A 23351-nucleotide genomic window follows, 5' to 3' on the forward strand; every position below is an offset into this window, starting at 1 on the left:
GACTGACACCAGACATACATACATTGAAATATGATAATATGAGATATGCATCCAAAACATTTAAATGGCTGGATTCAGTCTTGTGTCATGTGAACTGTTATGCTGGCCACTTCGTTCTAGTCATTTTCCCATAACCACTAAAACTGTTCCCTTTCAATTGCTACCACCATGCTTTCTTATTTCTTATGTACTGTAAGAAACATTTCAATCTAGGCAAATTCCCACAAGTGTAAAGGTTTAACTCATATCATGTTTGAGCTAGTGTCCTTCAGTATCGAAAACCGGTTTCAGAAATAAATCAGATCAACAATTTGTTATCACGTTGGTTCTTCCGTGGGTGCTATGTGTACGTTCAGAGGTACAGGATCCGAGGGATTACAATCATTGAAGAAAGTTGAAGTATTTCTGGGCTTTTATTGTGGAGAGCTGACTGGTCTACTGCATTAAACAATCTGGGGGGAGTTTTACACTAGAATTTGCTCGCTATTTTGAATGATTTTGTTGGCTGTAAGAAGACTGTTCTGTGACAAGGTGCCAGGAGATCATCTGATCTAAAAGTGGTTTTAACTGTTGTCTTAAGTCCCTACCATCCTTATTTTCAAGTATTATAAACAAACACACAAGCCTCTTTCCTCCAAAATGTGTTGGATTGCTTTTGTTACTTTGTTTACTAAGCCCTCCAAATTACTCTTAGTAGCTGTTTTCTTATCATTTGTTTGTTCCTCAAACGACCCTATAGCCTGAGTGAACCCTCCATATACCTCTGGTCAAACGCACACACACCATCTTCTTCCTTATCTGTCTCTCCGTCAGGCCCAATCAGAGACCTCGCTGGCCACCGACACGCGTTAGCAACCCACACTTCAATTAGCCCTTTTACACAGCTATAACCCCCCCCCCCCCCCCCCCACCAAGAGCACACTAGGCCCACAGCTAGGTCCAATGCACCCCATCTATCACCTGCACCCTTTGAAGGGGACGAGGTGGCAAGGGGAGAAGGGGGGGGGGGGGGGGGGGGGTGAGGCAGAGGGGGTGCACCGGCTGGAGTGACAGATGACTTCTCAGATGGAGAGATAGTGAGACTGGGTGACCTTTGACCTGGCTTACTGGCCTTGAGAGAGAGAGAGAGAGAACTCCCATATCTACTGGGTGAAATTCCACAGTGTGCCATCACAGCAGCAAGATTTGTGACCTGTTGCCACGAGAAAACGGCAACCAGTGAAGAACACACACCATTGTAAATACAACCCATATTTATGCTTATTTATTTTATCTTGTGTCCTTTACCATTTGCACATTGTTAAAACACTGTATATATATAATATGACATTTGTAATGTCTTTATTGTTTTGAAACTTCTGTATGTGTGATGTTTACTGTAAATTGTTATTGTTTATTTCACTTTATATATTCACTTTATATATTATCTACCTCACTTGCTTTGCCAATGTTAACACATGTTTCCCATGCCAATAAAGCTCCTTGAATTGAATTGAATTGAATTGAGAGGCAGGTGGTTGGTTGGCTTTCTGTCATGCGTGTGTGGGGGTTAATGTGGGGTAAATGTGTGTTCTGTGTTGGGGGTGTATTTAACGGGAATTCAATCTTGCAACCTTCCGGTTACTAGTCCAACACTCAGGCTACCTGTGGTTGTGAGTTGTGGTTGTGGATGAGGGTCTATAGTCTGAAGTGTGGGGGGTATATGAGTTGTGGTTGTGGATGAGGGTCTGAAGTGTGAGGGATATATGAGTTGTGGTTGTGGATGAGGGTATATAGTCTGATGTGTGAGGAGTATATGAATTGTGGTTGTGGATGAGGGTCTATAGTCTGAAGTGTGGGGGGTATATGAGTTGTGGTTGTGGATGAGGGTCTAAAGTCTGAAGTGTCGTTGGTATATGAGTTGTGGTTGTGGATGAGGGTCTATAGTCTGAAGTGTGGGGGGTATATGAGTTGTGCTTGTGGATGGGGGGTCTATAGTCTGAAGTGTCGGGGGTATATGAGTTATGGTTGTGGATGAGGGTCTATAGTCTGAAGTGTGGAGGGTATATGAGTTGTGGTTGTGGATGAGGGTCTATAGTCTGAAGTGTGGGGGGTATATGAGTTGTGGTTGTGGATGAGGGTCTATAGTCTGAAGTGTGGGGGGTATATGAGTTGTGGTTGTGGATGGGGGGTCTATCAGGCAAAATAGTGTTTAATAGGAGTCATCAGACCAGACATGTGTGTGAATCCATGTAACAAAGTCATGAGATGAGCATTGTGTGTTGTGTGTGTGTGTGTGTGTGTGTGTGTGTGTGTGTGTGTGTGTGTGTGTGTGTGTGTGTGTGTGTGTGTGTGTGTGTGTGTGTGTGTGTGTGTGTGTGTGTGTGTCGTTACCTTTCTCACAAAAGTAATTTATCCACACACCCATACACACACCCATACACACACCCACACAATCACACCCATACACACACCCATACACACACCCATACTCACACCCATACACAAACACCCATACACACACCCATAGTACTATGTAGTACTCTACTTCTCTCTGTAGTACTCTACTTCTCTCTGTAGTACTCTACTTCTCTGTGGTACTCTACTTCTCGGTGGTACTCTACTTCTCTCTGTAGTACTCTACTTCTCTCTGTAGTACTCTACTTCTCTGTGGTACTCTACTTCTCTCTGTAGTACTCTACTTCTCTCTGTAGTACTCTACTTCTCTCTGTGGTACTCTACTTCTCTCTGTAGTACTCTACTTCTCTCTGTGGTATTCTACTTCTCTCTGTAGTACTCTACTTCTCTCTGTAGTACTCTACTTCTCTCTGTGGTACTCTACTTCTCTCTGTAGTACTCTACTTCTCTCTGTAGTACTCTATTTCTCTCTGTGGTACTCTACTTCTCTCTGTAGTACTCTACTTCTCTGTGGTACTCTACTTCTCTCTGTAGTACTCTACTTCTCTCTGTAGTACTCTACTTCTCTCTGTGGTACTCTACTTCTCTCTGTAGTACTCTACTTATCTCTGTGGTACTCTACTTCTCTCTGGTACTCTAGTTCTCTCTGTGATACTCTACTTCTCTCTGTGGTACTCTACTTCTCTCTGTAGTACTCTACTTCTCTCTGTGGTACTCTACTTCTCTCTGTAGTACTCTACTTCTCTCTGTGGTACTCTACTTCTCTCTGTAGTACTCTATTTCTCTCTGTAGTACTCTACTTCTCTCTGTAGTACTCTACTTCTCTCTGTAGTACTCTACTTCTCTCTGTGGTACTCTACTTCTCTCTGTAGTACTCTATTTCTCTCTGTAGTACTCTACTTCTCTCTGTAGTACTCTACTTCTCTCTGTAGTACTCTACTTCTCTCTGTGGTACTCTACTTCTCTCTGTAGTACTCTACTTCTCTCTGTAGTACTCTACTTCTCTCTGTAGTACTCTACTTCTCTCGGTGGTACTCTACTTCTCTTTGTAGTACTCTACTTCTCTCTGTAGTACTCTACTTATCTCTGTGGTACTCTACTTCTCTCTGTAGTACTCTACTTCTCTCTGTGGTACTCTACTTCTCTCTGTAGTACTCTACTTCTCTCTGTGGTACTCTACTTCTCTCTGTGGTACTCTACTTCTCTCTGTAGTACTCTACTTCTCTCTGTGGTACTCTACTTCTCTCTGTGGTACTCTACTTATCTCTGTAGTACTCTACTTCTCTCTGTGGTACTCTATTTCTCTCTGTAGTACTATACTTCTCTCTGTGGTTCTCTCTGTGGCTGGTTCCCTGGTCGGACTTGGTGTAAGGGGCTGGTTCCCTGGTCAGACTTGATGTAAGGGGCTGGTTCCTTGGTCAGACTTGGTGTAAGGGGCTGGTTCCCTGGTCAGACTTGGTGTAAGGGGCTGGTTCCCTGGTCAGACTTGGTGTAAGGGGCTGGTTCCCTGGTCAGACTTGGTGTAAGGGGCTGGTTCCCTGGTCAGACATGGTGTAAGGGGCTGGTTCCCTGGTCAGACTTGGTGTAAGGAGCTGGTTCACTGGTCAGACATGGTGTAAGGGACTGGTTCCCTGGTCAGACTTGGTGTAAGGGGCTGGTTCCCTGGTCAGACATGGTGTAAGGGGCTGGTTCCCTGTTCAGACTTGGTGTAAGCGGCTGGTTCCCTGGTCAGACTTGGTGTAAGGGGCTGGTTCCCTGGTCAGACATGGTGTAAGGGGCTGGTTCCCTGGTCAGACTTGGTGTAAGCGGCTGGTTCCCTGGTCAGACTTGGTGTAAGGGGCTGGTTCCCTGGTCAGACTTGGTGTAAGGGGCTGGTTCCCTGGTCAGACATGGTGTAAGGGGCTGGTTCCCTGGTCAGACATGGTGTAAGGGGCTGGTTCCCTGGTCAGACTTGGTGTAAGGGGCTGGTTCCCTGGTCAGACTTGGTGTAAGGGGCTGGTTCCCTGGTCAGACATGGTGTAAGGGGCTGGTTCCCTGGTCAGACTTGGTGTAAGCGGCTGGTCCTGCTGTGCCACTGGGGGGGCTGAGTGCTGGAGTCTGGCTGGGCAGAAGGGGGTGTGTTGAGGGGGGTGGATGGGGGAAGAGGGAGCCCTCTGTCCTCTCTGTCTCCTACCAGTCTGCCTCCCTCCCTGCCTTCCCAAACATCTGGAACTCACATCAGGACTGATGAGAAATGAGAGGAGAGTGGCATGTCGGGAGGAAGGAGAGGAGGAGAGGAGGAGAGGAGGAGGAAGAAAGATGAGAGGAGGGAGGAAGGGAAAGGATTTGAGAGGAAAGAGGGAGGAGGAGGAGAGGGGCTTGAAGAGAGGAAGAGGAAGGGAGGTGGATGAAGGGGAAGGAGGAGAGAAGGAGTGGTGGAACAGAACCCATTATTGCCAGACTAGATGAGTCAAGCAAACACTCAGGCTTCCATTTATCGTCCTACCCAAACTCCCTTCAACCCCTAGTCAATATTTGTCTTCACATGAATCCTTAAGAGTCTATTGACGCACCTGTGCTGATGTAGGTCTTCTGCATCTGCGTTGTAAAGTGATAGAGCTACAGCGGTGTTTGCCAGACCAGGAGACATCCCGAAAATTGGTGTTCTCGCGTAAATGTCTGTAGTGACCGAACAGTTAGTGCTACAAACTAATGTAACCCCACTCTGGAAAGCTGAGACTAACGGACACAATGGTGTCTTGCTCTACAACCCCCACAAGTGTCACGGGACTCATTTGAAGGTATCTGTTATTCATTGTGATAATATCTAGAGCTTAAAAGGGCTCTTTGGCTGTCCCCATAGGAAAACCCTTTGAAGAACCCTTTTTGGTTCCAGGTAGAACCCTTTTGGATCCAGGAAGCACATATTTGGGTTCCATTTAGAACCCTTTTTTTCTGAAAGTGTAGACTCTACATGGTTTAAACATACACACATCTTACCCAAACTCCTTTAAAATTAGCCAAACTCACTTAAACATACAGTACCCAAACTCCATTAAACATACCCAAACTCCATTAAACATACCCAAACTCCCTTAAACATACAGTACCCAAACTCCCTTAAACGTACAGTACCCGAACTCCCTTAAACATACCCAAACTCCATTAAACATATAGTACCTGAACTCCATTAAACATACCCAAACTCTATTAAACATACAGTACCCAAACTCCATTAAACATACACAAACTCCCTTAAACATACCCAAACTCCATTAAACATACCCAATCTCCCTTAAACATATCCAAACTCCCTTAAACATACAGTACCCAAACTCCATTAAACATACCCAAACACCATTAAACATACCCAAACTCCCTTAAACATACCCAAACTCCATTAAACATACAGTACCCAAACTCCATTAAACATACCCAAACTCCCTTAAACATACACACACTCCATTAAACATACCCAAACTCCATTAAACATATCCACACTCCATTAAACATACCCAAACTCCCTTAAACATATAGTGCCCGAACTCCATTAAACATACCCAAACTCCATTAAACATACCCAAACTCCCTTAAACATACCCAAACTCCCTTAAACATACCCAAACTCCATTAAACATACAGTACCCAACCTCCATTAAACATACCCAAACTCCCTTAAACATACCCAAACTTCATTAAACATACCCAAACTCCCTTAAACATACCCAAATTCTCTTAAACATACCCAAACTCCATTAAACATACAGAACCCAAACTCTATTAAACATATAGTACCCGAACTCCATTAAACAAACCCAAACTCCATTAAACATACAGTACCCAAACTCCATTGAACATACCCAAACTCCATTAAACATACCCAAACTCCATTAAAAATACCCAAACTCCCTTAAACATACAGAACCCAAACTTCATTAAACATATAGTACCCGAACTCCATTGAACATACCCAAACTCCATTAAACATACAGAACCCAAACTCCATTAAACATATAGTACCCGAACTCCATTAAACATACCCAAACTCTATTAAACATACAGTACCCAAACTCCCTTAAACATACCCAAACTCCATTAAACATACCCAAACTCCCTTAAACATATCCAAACTCCCTTAAACATACCCAAACACCATTAAACATACCCAAACTCCCTTAAACATATCCAAACTCCCTTAAACATACAGTACCCAAACTCCATTAAACATACCCAAACTCCATTAAACATGCAGTACCCAAACTCCATTAAACATACCCAAACTCCATTAAACATACCAAAACTTCATTAAACATACCCAAACTCCCTTAAACATACCCAAATTCTCTTAAACATACCCAAACTCCATTAAACATACAGAACCCAAACTCTATTAAACATTTAGTACCCGAACTCCATTAAACAAACCCAAACTCCATGAAACATACAGTACCCAAACTCCATTGAACATACCCAAACTCCATTAAACATACCCAAACTCCATTAAAAATACCCAAACTCCATTAAACATACCCAAACTCCATTAAACATACCCAAACTCCCTTAAACATATCCAAACTCCCTTAAACATACAGTACCCAAACTCCATTGAACATACCCAAACTCCATTAAACATACCCAAACTCCATTAAAAATACCCAAACTCCATTAAACATACCCAAACTCCATTAAACATACCCAAACTCCCTTAAACATATCCAAACTCCCTTAAACATACAGTACCCAAACTCCATTAAACATACCCAAACACCATTAAACATACCCAAACTCCCTTAAACATACCCAAACTCCATTAAACATACCCAAACTCCCTTAAACATACACACACTCCATTAAACATACCCGAACTCCATTAAACATATCCACACTCCATTAAACATACCCAAACTCCCTTAAACATATAGTGCCCCGAACTCCATTAAACATACCCAAACTCCATTAAACATACCCAAACTCCCTTAAACATACCCAAACTCCCTTAAACATACAGTACCCAAACTCCATTAAACATACCCAAACTCCATTAAACATGCAGTACCCAAACTCCATTAAACATACCCAAACTCCATTAAACATACCAAAACTTCATTAAACATACCCAAACTCCCTTAAACATACCCAAATTCTCTTAAACATACCCAAACTCCATTAAACATACAGAACCCAAACTCCATTAAACATACCCAAACTCCATTAAACATACCAAAACTTCATTAAACATACCCAAACTCCCTTAAACATACCCAAATTCTCTTAAACATACCCAAACTCCATTAAACATACAGAACCCAAACTCTATTAAACATTTAGTACCCGAACTCCATTAAACAAACCCAAACTCCATGAAACATACAGTACCCAAACTCCATTGAACATACCCAAACTCCATTAAACATACCCAAACTCCATTAAAAATACCCAAACTCCATTAAACATACCCAAACTCCATTAAACATACCCAAACTCCCTTAAACATATCCAAACTCCCTTAAACATACAGTACCCAAACTCCATTGAACATACCCAAACTCCATTAAACATACCCAAACTCCATTAAAAATACCCAAACTCCATTAAACATACCCAAACTCCATTAAACATACCCAAACTCCCTTAAACATATCCAAACTCCCTTAAACATACAGTACCCAAACTCCATTAAACATACCCAAACACCATTAAACATACCCAAACTCCCTTAAACATACCCAAACTCCATTAAACATACCCAAACTCCCTTAAACATACACACACTCCATTAAACATACCCGAACTCCATTAAACATATCCACACTCCATTAAACATACCCAAACTCCCTTAAACATATAGTGCCCGAACTCCATTAAACATACCCAAACTCCATTAAACATACCCAAACTCCCTTAAACATACCCAAACTCCCTTAAACATACAGTACCCAAACTCCATTAAACATACCCAAACTCCATTAAACATGCAGTACCCAAACTCCATTAAACATACCCAAACTCCATTAAACATACCAAAACTTCATTAAACATACCCAAACTCCCTTAAACATACCCAAATTCTCTTAAACATACCCAAACTCCATTAAACATACAGAACCCAAACTCCATTAAACATACCCAAACTCCATTAAACATACCAAAACTTCATTAAACATACCCAAACTCCCTTAAACATACCCAAATTCTCTTAAACATACCCAAACTCCATTAAACATACAGAACCCAAACTCTATTAAACATATAGTACCCGAACTCCATTAAACAAACCCAAACTCCATTAAACATACAGTACCCAAACTCCATTGAACATACCCAAACTCCATTAAACATACCCAAACTCCATTAAAAATACCAAAACTCCATTAAACATACCCAAACTCCATTAAACATACCCAAACTCCCTTAAACATATCCAAACTCCCTTAAACATACAGTACCCAAACTCCATTAAACATACCCAAACACCATTAAACATACCCAAACTCCCTTAAACATACCCACATTTTCTTAAACATACCCAAACTCCATTAAACATGCAGTACCCAAACTCCATTAAACATACCCAAACTCTATTAAACATACCAAAACTCCCTTAAACATACCCAAACTCCATTAAACATATCCACACTCCATTAAACATATAGTGCCCGAACTCCATTAAACATACCCAAACTCCATTAAACATACCCAAACTCCCTTAAACATACCCAAACTCCCTTAAACATACAGTACCCAAACTCCATTAAACATACCCAAACTCCATTAAACATGCAGTACCCAAACTCCATTAAACATACCCAAACTCCATTAAACATACCAAAACTTCATTAAACATACCCAAACTCCCTTAAACATACCCAAATTCTCTTAAACATACCCAAACTCCATTAAACATACAGAACCCAAACTCTATTAAACATATAGTACCCGAACTCCATTAAACAAACCCAAACTCCATTAAACATACAGTACCCAAACTCCATTGAACATACCCAAACTCCATTAAACATACCCAAACTCCATTAAAATACCAAAACTCCATTAAACATACCCAAACTCCATTAAACATACCCAAACTCCCTTAAACATATCCAAACTCCCTTAAACATACAGTACCCAAACTCCATTAAACATACCCAAACACCATTAAACATACCCAAACTCCCTTAAACATACCCACATTTTCTTAAACATACCCAAACTCCATTAAACATGCAGTACCCAAACTCCATTAAACATACCCAAACTCTATTAAACATACCAAAACTCCCTTAAACATACCCAAACTCCATTAAACATATCCACACTCCATTAACATACCCCAAACTCCCTTAAACATATAGTACCCGAACTCCATTAAACATACCCAAACTCCATTAAACATACAGTACCCAAACTCCATTAAACATACACAAACTCCCTTAAACATATCCATACTCCATTAAACATACCCAAACTCCCTTAAACATATAGTACCCGAACTCCATTAAACATACCCAAACTCCATTAAACATACAGTACCCAAACTCCATTAAACATACCCAAACTCCATTAAACATACCCAAACTCCATTAAACATACAGTACCCAAACTCCATTAAACATACACAAACTCCCTTAAACATACCCAAACTCCATTAAACATACAGTACCCAAACTCCATTAAACATACCCAAACTCCCTTAAACATACCCAAACTCCATTAAACATACCCAAACTCCCTTAAACATACCCAAATTATCTTAAACATACCCAAACTCCATTAAACATACAGTACCCAAACTCCATTAAACATACCCAAACTCCATTAAACATACCCAAACTCCCTTAAACATACCCACACTCCATTAAACATACCCAAACTCCATTAAACAAATCCACACTCCATTAAACATACCCAAACTCCCTTAAACATATAGTGCCCGAACTCCATTAAACATACCCAAACTCCATTAAACATACAGCACCCAAACTCCATTAAACATACCCAAACTCCATTAAACATACCCGAACTCCCTTAAACATACCCAAACTCCCTTAAACATACCCAAACTCCATTAAACATACCCAAACTCCATTAAACATACAGAACCCAAACTCTATTAAACATATAGTACCCGAACTCCATTAAACAAACCCAAACTCCATTAAACATACAGTACCCAAACTCCATTGAACATACCCAAACTCCATTAAACATACCCAAACTCCATTAAAAATACCCAAACTCCCTTAAACATACAGAACCCAAACTTCATTAAACATATAGTACCCGAACTCCATTGAACATACCCAAACTCCATTAAACATACAGAACCCAAACTCCATTAAACATATAGTACCCGAACTCCATTAAACATACCCAAACTCTATTAAACATACAGTACCCAAACTCCCTTAAACATACCCAAACTCCATTAAACATACCCAAACTCCCTTAAACATATCCAAACTCCCTTAAACATACCCAAACACCATTAAACATACCCAAACTCCCTTAAACATATCCAAACTCCCTTAAACATACAGTACCCAAACTCCATTAAACATACCCAAACTCCATTAAACATGCAGTACCCAAACTCCATTAAACATACCCAAACTCCATTAAACATACCAAAACTTCATTAAACATACCCAAACTCCCTTAAACATACCCAAATTCTCTTAAACATACCCAAACTCCATTAAACATACAGAACCCAAACTCTATTAAACATTTAGTACCCGAACTCCATTAAACAAACCCAAACTCCATGAAACATACAGTACCCAAACTCCATTGAACATACCCAAACTCCATTAAACATACCCAAACTCCATTAAAAATACCCAAACTCCATTAAACATACCCAAACTCCATTAAACATACCCAAACTCCCTTAAACATATCCAAACTCCCTTAAACATACAGTACCCAAACTCCATTGAACATACCCAAACTCCATAAACATACCCAAACTCCATTAAAAATACCCAAACTCCATTAAACATACCCAAACTCCATTAAACATACCCAAACTCCCTTAAACATATCCAAACTCCCTTAAACATACAGTACCCAAACTCCATTAAACATACCCAAACACCATTAAACATACCCAAACTCCCTTAAACATACCCAAAACTCCATTAAACATACCCAAACTCCCTTAAACATACACACACTCCATTAAACATACCCGAACTCCATTAAACATACCCAAACTCCCTTAAACATATCCAAACTCCCTTAAACATACAGTACCCAAACTCCATTAAACATACCCAAACACCATTAAACATACCCAAACTCCCTTAAACATACCCACATTTTCTTAAACATACCCAAACTCCATTAAACATGCAGTACCCAAACTCCATTAAACATACCCAAACTCTATTAAACATACCAAAACTCCCTTAAACATACCCAAACTCCATTAAACATATCCACACTCCATTAAACATATAGTGCCCGAACTCCATTAAACATACCCAAACTCCATTAAACATACCCAAACTCCCTTAAACATACCCAAACTCCCTTAAACATACAGTACCCAAACTCCATTAAACATACCCAAACTCCATTAAACATGCAGTACCCAAACTCCATTAAACATACCCAAACTCCATTAAACATACCAAAACTTCATTAAACATACCCAAACTCCCTTAAACATACCCAAATTCTCTTAAACATACCCAAACTCCATTAAACATACAGAACCCAAACTCTATTAACATATAGTACCCGAACTCCATTAAACAAACCCAAACTCCATTAAACATACAGTACCCAAACTCCATTGAACATACCCAAACTCCATTAAACATACCCAAACTCCATTAAAAATACCAAAACTCCATTAACATACCCAAACTCCATTAAACATACCCAAACTCCCTTAAACATATCCAAACTCCCTTAAACATACAGTACCCAAACTCCATTAAACATACCCAAACACCATTAAACATACCCAAACTCCCTTAAACATACCCACATTTCTTAAACATACCCAAACTCCATTAAACATGCAGTACCCAAACTCCATTAAACATACCCAAACTCTATTAAACATACCAAAACTCCCTTAAACATACCCAAACTCCATTAAACATATCCACACTCCATTAAACATACCCCAAACTCCCTTAAACATATAGTACCCGAACTCCATTAAACATACCCAAACTCCATTAAACATACAGTACCCAAACTCCATTAAACATACACAAACTCCCTTAAACATATCCATACTCCATTAAACATACCCAAACTCCCTTAAACATATAGTACCCGAACTCCATTAAACATACCCAAACTCCATTAAACATACAGTACCCAAACTCCATTAAACATACCCAAACTCCATTAAACATACCCAAACTCCATTAAACATACAGTACCCAAACTCCATTAAACATACACAAACTCCCTTAAACATACCCAAACTCCATTAAACATACCAAACTCCCTTAAACATACCTAAATTCTCTTAAACATACCCAAACTCCATTAAACATACAGTACCCAAACTACATTAAACATACACAAACTCCATTAAACATACCCAAACTCGTTTAAACATACACACACTCCATTAAACATACCCAAACTCCCTTAAACATACCCAAACTCCCTTAACATACCCAAACTCCCTTAAACATACCCAAACTCCATTAAACATACCCAAACTCCCTTAAACATACCCAAATTATCTTAAACATACCCAAACTCCATTAAACATACAGTACCCAAACTCCATTAAACATACCCAAACTCCATTAAACATACCCAAACTCCCTTAAAACATACCCACACTCCATTAAACATACCCAAACTCCATTAAACATATCCACACTCCATTAAACATACCCAAACTCCCTTAAACATATAGTGCCCGAACTCCATTAAACATACCCAAACTCCATTAAACATACAGCACCCAAACTCCATTAAACATACCCAAACTCCATTAAACATACCCGAACTCCCTTAAACATACCCAAACTCCCTTAAACATACCCAAACTCCATTAAACATACCCAAACTCCATTAAACATACAGAACCCAAACTCTATTAAACATATAGTACCCGAACTCCATTAAACAAACCCAAACTCCATTAAACATACAGTACCCAAACTCCATTGAACATACCCAAACTCCATTAAACATACCCAAACTCCATTAAAAATACCCAAACTTCATTAAACATATAGTACCCGAACTCCATTGAACATACCCAAACTCCATTAAACATACAGAACCCAAACTTCATTAAACATATAGTACCCCGAACTCCATTGAACATACCCAAACTCCCTTAAACATACCCAAACTTCATTAAACATACCCAAACTCCCTTAAACATACCCAAACTCCATTAAACATACCCAAACTCCCTTAAACATATCCAAACTCCCTTAAACATACAGTACCCAAACTCCATTAAACATACCCAAACTCCATTAAAAATACCCAAACTCCATTAAACATACCCAAACTCCCTTAAACATATCCAAACTCCCTTAAACATACAGTACCCAAACTCCATTGAACATACCCAAACTCCATTAAACATACCCAAACTCCATTAAAAATACCCAAACTCCATTAAACATACCCAAACTCCATTAAACATACCCAAACTCCATTAAAAATACCCAAACTCCATTAAACATACCCAAACTCCCTTAAACATATCCAAACTCCCTTAAACATACAGTACCCAAACTCCATTGAACATACCCAAACTCCATTAAACATACCCAAACTCCATTAAAAATACCCAAACCCCATTAAACATACCCAAACTCCATTAAACATACCCAAACTCCCTTAAACATATCCAAACTCCCTTAAACATACAGTACCCAAACTCCATTAAACATACCCAAACACCATTAAACATACCCAAACTCCCTTAAACATACCCAAACTCCATTAAACATACCCAAACTCCCTTAAACATACACACACTCCATTAAACATACCCGAACTCCATTAACATATCCACACTCCATTAAACATACCCAAACTCCCTTAAACATATAGTGCCCGAACTCCATTAAACATACCCAAACTCCATTAAACATACCCAAACTCCCTTAAACATACCCAAACTCCCTTAAACATACAGTACCCAAACTCCATTAAACATACCCAAACTCCATTAAACATGCAGTACCCAAACTCCATTAAACATACCCAAACTCCATTAAACATACCAAAACTTCATTAAACATACCCAAACTCCCTTAAACATACCCAAATTCTCTTAAACATACCCAAACTCCATTAAACATACAGAACCCAAACTCTATTAAACATATAGTACCCGAACTCCATTAACAAACCCAAACTCCATTAAACATACAGTACCCAAACTCCATTGAACATACCCAAACTCCATCAAACATACCCAAACTCCATTAAAAATACCAAAACTCCATTAAACATACCCAAACTCCATTAAACATACCCAAACTCCCTTAAACATATCCAAACTCCCTTAACATACAGTACCCAAACTCCATTAACATACCCAAACACCATTAAACATACCCAAACTCCCTTAAACATACCCACATTTTCTTAAACATACCCAAAACTCCATTAAACATGCAGTACCCAAACTCCATTAAACATACCCAAACTCTATTAAACATACCAAAACTCCCTTAAACATACCCAAACTCCATTAAACATATCCACACTCCATAAACATATAGTGCCCGAACTCCATTAAACATACCCAAACTCCATTAAACATACCCAAACTCCCTTAAACATATCCAAACTCCCTTAAACATACAGTACCCAAACTCCATTAAACATACCCAAACACCATTAAACATACCCAAAACTCTATTAAACATACCCAACTCCCTTAAACATATAGTACCCGAACTCCATTAAACATACCCAAACTCCATTAAACATACAGTACCCAAACTCCATTAACATACCCAAACTCCATTAAACATACCAAACTCCCTTAAACATACCCAAACTCCATTAAACATATCCACACTCCATTAACATACCCCAAACTCCCTTAAACATATAGTACCCCGAACTCCATTAAACATACCCAAACTCCATTAAACATACAGTACCCAAACTCCATTAAACATACACAACTCCCTTAAACATATCCACACTCCATTAAACATACCCAAACTCCCTTAAACATATAGTACCCGAACTCCATTAAACATACCCAAACTCCATTAAACATACAGTACCCAAACTCCATTAAACATACCCAAACTCCATTAACATACCCAAACTCCATTAAACATACAGTACCCAAACTCCATTAAACATACACAAACTCCTTAAACATACCCAAACTCCATTAAACATACCCAAACTCCCTTAAACATACCTAAATTCTCTTAAACATACCCAAACTCCATTAAACATACAGTACCCCAAACTACATTAAACATACACAAACTCCATTAAACATACCCAAACTCGTTTAAACATACACACACGTCCATTAACATACCCAAACTTCCCTTAAACATACCCAAACTCCCTTAAACATACCCAAACTCCATTAAACATACAGTACCCCAAACTCCATTAAACATACCCAAACTCCCTTAACATACCCAAACTCCATTAAACATACCCAAACTCCCTTAAACATACCCAAATAATCTTAACATACCCAAACTCCATTAACATACAGTACCCAAACTCCATTAAAACATACCCAAACTCCATTAAACATACCCAAACTCCCTTAAACATACCCACACTCCATTAAACATACCCAAACTCCATTAAACATATCCACACTCCATTAAACATACCCAAACTCCCTTAAACATATAGTGCCCGAACTCCATTAAACATACCCAAACTCCATTAAACATACAGCACCCAAACTCCATTAAACATACCCAAACTCCATTAAACATACCCGAACTCCTTAAACATACCCAAACTCCCTTAAACATACCCAAACTCCATTAAACATACAGAACCCAAACTCTATTAAACATATAGTACCCGAACTCCATTAAACAAACCCAAACTCCATTAAACATACAGTACCCAAACTCCATTGAACATACCCAAACTCCATTAAACATACCCAAACTCCATTAAAAATACCAAACTCCATTAAACATACCCAAACTCCATTAAACATACCCAAACTCCCTTAAACATATCCAACTCCCTTAAACATACAGTACCCAAACTCCATTAAACATACCCAAACACCATTAAACATACCCAAAACTCCCTTAAACATACCCACATTTTCTAAACATACCCAAACTCCATTAAACATGCAGTACCCAAACTCCATTAACATACCCAAACTCTATTAAACATACCAAAACTCCCTTAAACATACCCAAACTCCATTAAACATATCCACAACTCCATTAAACATACCCCAAACTCCCTTAAACATATAGTACCCGAACTCCATTAAACATACCCAAACTCCATTAAACATACAGTACCCAAACTCCATTAAACATACACAAACTCCCTTAAACATATCCACACTCCATTAAACATACCCAAACTCCTTAAACATATAGTACCCCGAACTCCATTAAACATACCCAAACTCCATTAAACATACAGTACCCAAACTCCATTAACATACCCAAACTCCATTAAACAATACCCAAACTCCATTAAACATACAGTACCCCAAACTCCATTAAACATACACCCAAACTCCCTTAAACATACCCAAACTCCATTAAACATACCCAAACTGCCCTTAACATACCTAAATTCTCTTAAACATACCCAAAACTCCATTAAACATACAGTACCCAAACTACATTAAACATACACAAACTCCATTAAACATACCCAAAACTCGTTTAAACATACACACACTCATGAAAACTACCCAAACTCCCTTAAACAATACAGACCAAACTCCATTAAACATACCCAAACTCCATTAAACATACAGTACCCAAACTCCATTAAACATACCCAAACTCCATTAAACATACCCAAACTCCATTAAACATACCCAAACTCCCTTAAACATACCCAAACTCATTAAACATACCCAAACTCCATTAAACATACAGTACCCAAACTCCATTAAACATACCCAAACTCCATTAAACATACCCAAACTCCCTTAAACATACCCAAACTCCCTTAAACATACCCAAACTCCATTAAACATACCCAAACTCCATTAAACATACAGAACCCAAACTCTATTAAACATATAGTACCCGAACTCCATTAAACATACCCAAACTCCATTAAACATACAGTACCCAAACTCCATTGAACATACCCAAACTCCATTAAACATACCCAAACTCCATTAAACATACCCAAACTCCATTAAACATACCCAAACTCCATTAAACATACCCAAACTCCCTTAAACATATCCAAACTCCCTTAAACATACAGTACCCAAACTCCATTAAACATACCAAACACCATTAAACATACCCAAACTCCTTAAAACATACCGCAACATTTTCTTAAACATACCCAAACTCCATTAAACATGCAGTTACCCAAACTCCATTAAACATACCCAAACTCTATTAAACATACAAAAACTCCCTTAAACATACCCAAACTCCATTAAACATATCCACACTCCATTAAACATACCCCAAACTCCTTAAACATATAGTACCGGCGAACTCCATTAAACATACCCAAACTCCATTAAACATAAGTACCCAAACTCCATTAAACATACACAAACTCCCTTAAACATATCCACACTCCATTAAACATACCCAAACTCCCTTAACATATAGTACCCGAACTCCATTAAACATACCCAAACTCCATTAAACATACAGTACCCAAACTCCATTAAACATACCCAAACTCCATTAAACATACCCAAACTCATTAAACATACAGTACCCAAACTCCATTAAACATACACAAACTCCCTTAAACATACCCAACTCCTTAAACATACCCAAACTCCATTAAACATACCCAAACTCCCTTAAACATACCTAAATTCTCTTAAACATACCCAAACTCCATTAAACATACAGTACCCAAACTACATTAAACATACACAAACTCCATTAAACATACCCAAACTCGTTTAAACATACACACACTCCATTAAACATACCCAAACTCCCTTAAACATACCCAAACTCCCTTAAACATACCCAAACTCCATTAAACATACAGTACCCAAACTCCATTAAACATACCCAAACTCCCTTAAACATACCCAAACTCCATTAAACATACCCAAACTCCCTTAAACATACCCAAATTATCTTAAACATACCCAAACTCCATTAAACATACAGTACCCAAACTCCATTAAACATACCCAAACTCCATTAAACATACCCAAACTCCCTTAAACATACCCACACTCCATTAAACATACCCCAAACTCCATTAAACATATCCACACTCCATTAAACATACCAAACTCCCTTAAACATATAGTGCCCGAACTCCATTAAACATACCCAACTCCATTAAACATACAGCACCCAAACTCCATTAAACATACCCAAACTCCATTAAACATACCCGAACTCCCTTAAACATACCCAAACTCCCTTAAACATACCCAAACTCCATTAAACATACCCAAACTCCATTAAACATACAGTACCCAAACTCCCTTAAACATACCCAAACTTCATTAAACATACCCAAACTCCCTTAAACATACCCAAACTCCATTAAACATACCCAAACTCCCTTAAACATATCCAAACTCCCTTAAACATACAGTACCCAAACTCCATTAAACATACCCAAACTCCATTAAAAATACCCAAACTCCATTAAACATACCCAAACTCCCTTAAACATATCCAAACTCCCTTAAACATACAGTACCCAAACTCCATTGAACATACCCAAACTCCATTAAACATACCCAAAACTCCATTAAAAATAACCCAAACTCCATTAAAAACCATACCCCTCCCATTAACAATACCCAAACTCCCTTAAACATATCCAAACTCCCTTAAACATACAGGTACCCCAAACTCCATTAAACTACCCCAAAACACCATTAAACATACCCAAACTCCCTTAAAACTACCCAAACTCCATTAAACATACCCAAAACTCCCTTAAACATACACACACTCCATTAAACATACCCCGACTCCATTAAAAATATCCACACTCCCATTAAAACATACCCAAACTCCCTTAAACATATAGTGGCCCGAACTCCATTAAACAGTACCCAAACTCCATTAAACATACCCAAACTCCCTTAAACATACCCAAACTCCCTTAAACTATACAGTACCCAAACTCCATTAAACATACCCAAAACTCCATTAAACATGCCGTACCCAAACTCCATTAAAAATACCCAAACTCCATTAAACATACCAAAACTTCATTAAACAGACCCAAACTCCTTAAACATACCCAAATTCTCTTTAAAACATTACCCAAACTCCCATTTAAACATACAGCAACCCAAACTCTATTAAACATATAGTACCCGAACTCCATTAAACAAACCCCAAACTCCATTAAACATACAGTACCCAAACTCCATTGAACATATCTCCAAACTCCATATAAACATACCCAAACTCCATTAAAATACCAAAACTCCATTTAAACATAACTCCAAACCTCCATTAAATATACCCAAACTCCCTTAAAACATATCCAAACTCCTTAAACTACAGTTACCCAAACTCCGATTTAAACAGACCCAAACACAATCTAAACTACCCAAACTCCCTTGTAAACATACCCACATTTTCTTAAACATTACCCCAAACTCACATTAACATGCAGTACCCCAAACTCCATAAACATTACCCAAACTCTATTTAAAACATACCAAAACTCCCTTATAATACCCAACTCATTAAACATATCCACACTCCATTAAACATATAGTTGCCCGAACTCCATTAAACATACCCAAACTCCATTAAACATACCCAAACTCCCTTAAACATACCCAAACTTCCCTTAAACATACAGTACCCAAACTCCATTAAACATACCCAAACTCCATTAAACATGCAGTACCCAAACTCCATTAAACATACCCAAACTCCATTAAACATACCAAAACTGCATTAAACATACCCAAACTCCCTTAAACATACCCAATTCTCTTAAAACATACCCAAAACTCCATTAAACATACAGAACCCAAACTCTATTAAACATATAGTACCCGAACTCCATTAAACAAACCCAAACTCCATTAAACATACAGTGACCCAAACTCCATTGAACATACCCAAACTCCATTAAACATACCCAAACTCCATTAAAAATACCAAAACTCCATTAAACATACCCAAACTACCCATTAAACATACCCAAACTCCCTTAAACATATCCAAACTCCCTTAAACATACAGTACCCAAAACTCCATTAAACATACCCAAACACATTAAACATACCAAACTCCCTTAAACACTACCCACATTTTCTTAAACATACCCAAACTCCATTAAACATGCAGTACCCAAACTCCATTAAACATACCCAAACTCTATGTAAACATACCAAAACTCCCTTAAACATACCCAAACTCCATTAAACATATCCACACTCCATTAAACATACCCCAAACTCCCTTAAACATATAGTACCCGAACTCCAGTTAAACATACCCAAACTCCATTAAACATACAGTACCCAAACTCCATTAAACATACACAAACTCCCTTAAACATATCCACACTCCATTAAACATACCCAACTCCCTTAAACATATAGTACCCGAACTCCATTAAACATACCCAAACTCCATTAAACATACAGTACCCAAACTCCATTAAACATACCCAAACTCCATTAAAACATACCCAAAACTCCATTAAACATACAGTACCCAAACTCCATTAAACATACACAAACTCCCTTAAACATACCCAAACTCCTTAAACATACCCAAACTCCATTAAACATACCCAAACTCCCTTAAACATACCTAAATTCTCTTAAACATACCCAAACTCCATTAAACATACAGTACCCAAACTACATTAAACATACACAAACTCCATTAAACATACCCAAACTCGTTTAAACATACACACACTCCATTAAACATACCCCAACTCCCTTAAACATACCCAAAACTCCCTTAAACATACCCAAACTCCATTAAACATACAGTACCCAAACTCCATTAAACATACCCAAACTCCCTTAAACATACCCAATACTCCATTAAACATACCCAAACTCCCTTAAACATACCCAAATTATCTTAAACTACCAACTCCATTAAACATACAGTACCAAACTCCATTAAACATACCCAACTCCATTAAACATACCCAAACTCCCTTAAACATGACCCACACTCCATTAAACATACCCAAACTCATTAAACATATCCACACTCCATTAAAACATACCCAAACTCCCTTAAACATATAGTTGCCCGAACTCCATTAAACATACCCAAACTCCATTAAACATACAGCACCCAAACTCCATTAAACATACCCAAACTCATTAAACATACCCGAACTCCCTTCTAAACATACCCAAACTCCCTTAAACATACCCAAACTCCATTAAACATACCCAAACTCCATTAAACATACAGTACCCAAACTCCCTTAAACATACCCAAACTTCATTAAACATACCCAAATCCCTTAAACATACCCAAACTCCATTAAACATACCCAAACTCCCTGAAACATATCCAAACTCCCTAAACATACAGTACCCAAACTCCATTAAACATACCCAAACTCCATTAAAATACCCAAACTCCATTTAAACATACCCAAACTCCCTTAAACATATCCAAACTCCCTTAAACATACAGTACCCAAACTCCATTGAACATACCCAAACTCCATTAAACATACCCAAACTCCATTAAAAATACCCAAACTCCATTAAACATACCCAAACTCCATTAAACATACCCAAACTCCCTTAAACATATCCCAAACTCCCTTAAACATACGGTACCCAAACTCCATTAAACATACCCAAACACCATTAAACATACCCAAACTCCCTTAAACATACCCAAACTCCATTAAACATACCCAAAACTCCCTTAAACATACACACACTCCATTAAAACATACCCGAACTCCATTAAACATATCCACACTGCCATTAAACATACCCAAACTCCCTTAAACATATAGTGCCCCGAACTCCATTAAACCATACCCAAACTCCATTAAACATACCCAAACTCCCTGTAAACCATACCCAAACTCCCTTAAACATACAGTACCCAAACTCCATTTAAACATACCCAAACTCCATTAAACATGCAGTACCCAAACTCCATTAACATACCCAAACTCCATTAAACATACCCAAAACTTCATTAAACATACCCAAACTCCCTTAAACATACCCAAATTCTCTTAAACATACCCAAACTCCATTAAACATACAGAACCCAAACTCTATTAAACATATAGTACCCGAACTCCATTAAACAAACCCAAACTCCATTAAACATACAGTACCCAAACTCCATTGAACATACCCAAACTCCATTAAACATACCCAAACTCCATTAAAAATACCAAAACTCCATTAAACATACCCAAACTCCATTAAACATACCCAAACTCCCTTAAACATATCCAAACTCCCTTAAACATACAGTACCCAAACTCCATTAAACATACCCAAACACCATTAAACATACCCAAACTCCCTTAAACATACCCACATTTTCTTAAACATACCCAAACTCCATTAAACATGCAGTACCCAAACTCCATTAAACATACCCAAACTCTATTAAACATACCAAAACTCCCTTAAACATACCCAAACTCCATTAAACATATCCACACTCCATTAAACATACCCCAAACTCCCTTAAACATATAGTACCCGAACTCCATTAAACATACCCAAACTCCATTAAACATACAGTACCCAAACTCCATTAAACATACACAAACTCCCTTAAACATATCCACACTCCATTAAACATACCCAAACTCCCTTAAACATATAGTACCCG

The sequence above is a fragment of the Oncorhynchus kisutch genome, linkage group LG7 (assembly GCF_002021735.2).
Source record: "Oncorhynchus kisutch isolate 150728-3 linkage group LG7, Okis_V2, whole genome shotgun sequence".
In the NCBI taxonomy this organism is placed as follows: Eukaryota; Metazoa; Chordata; class Actinopteri; order Salmoniformes; family Salmonidae; genus Oncorhynchus; species Oncorhynchus kisutch.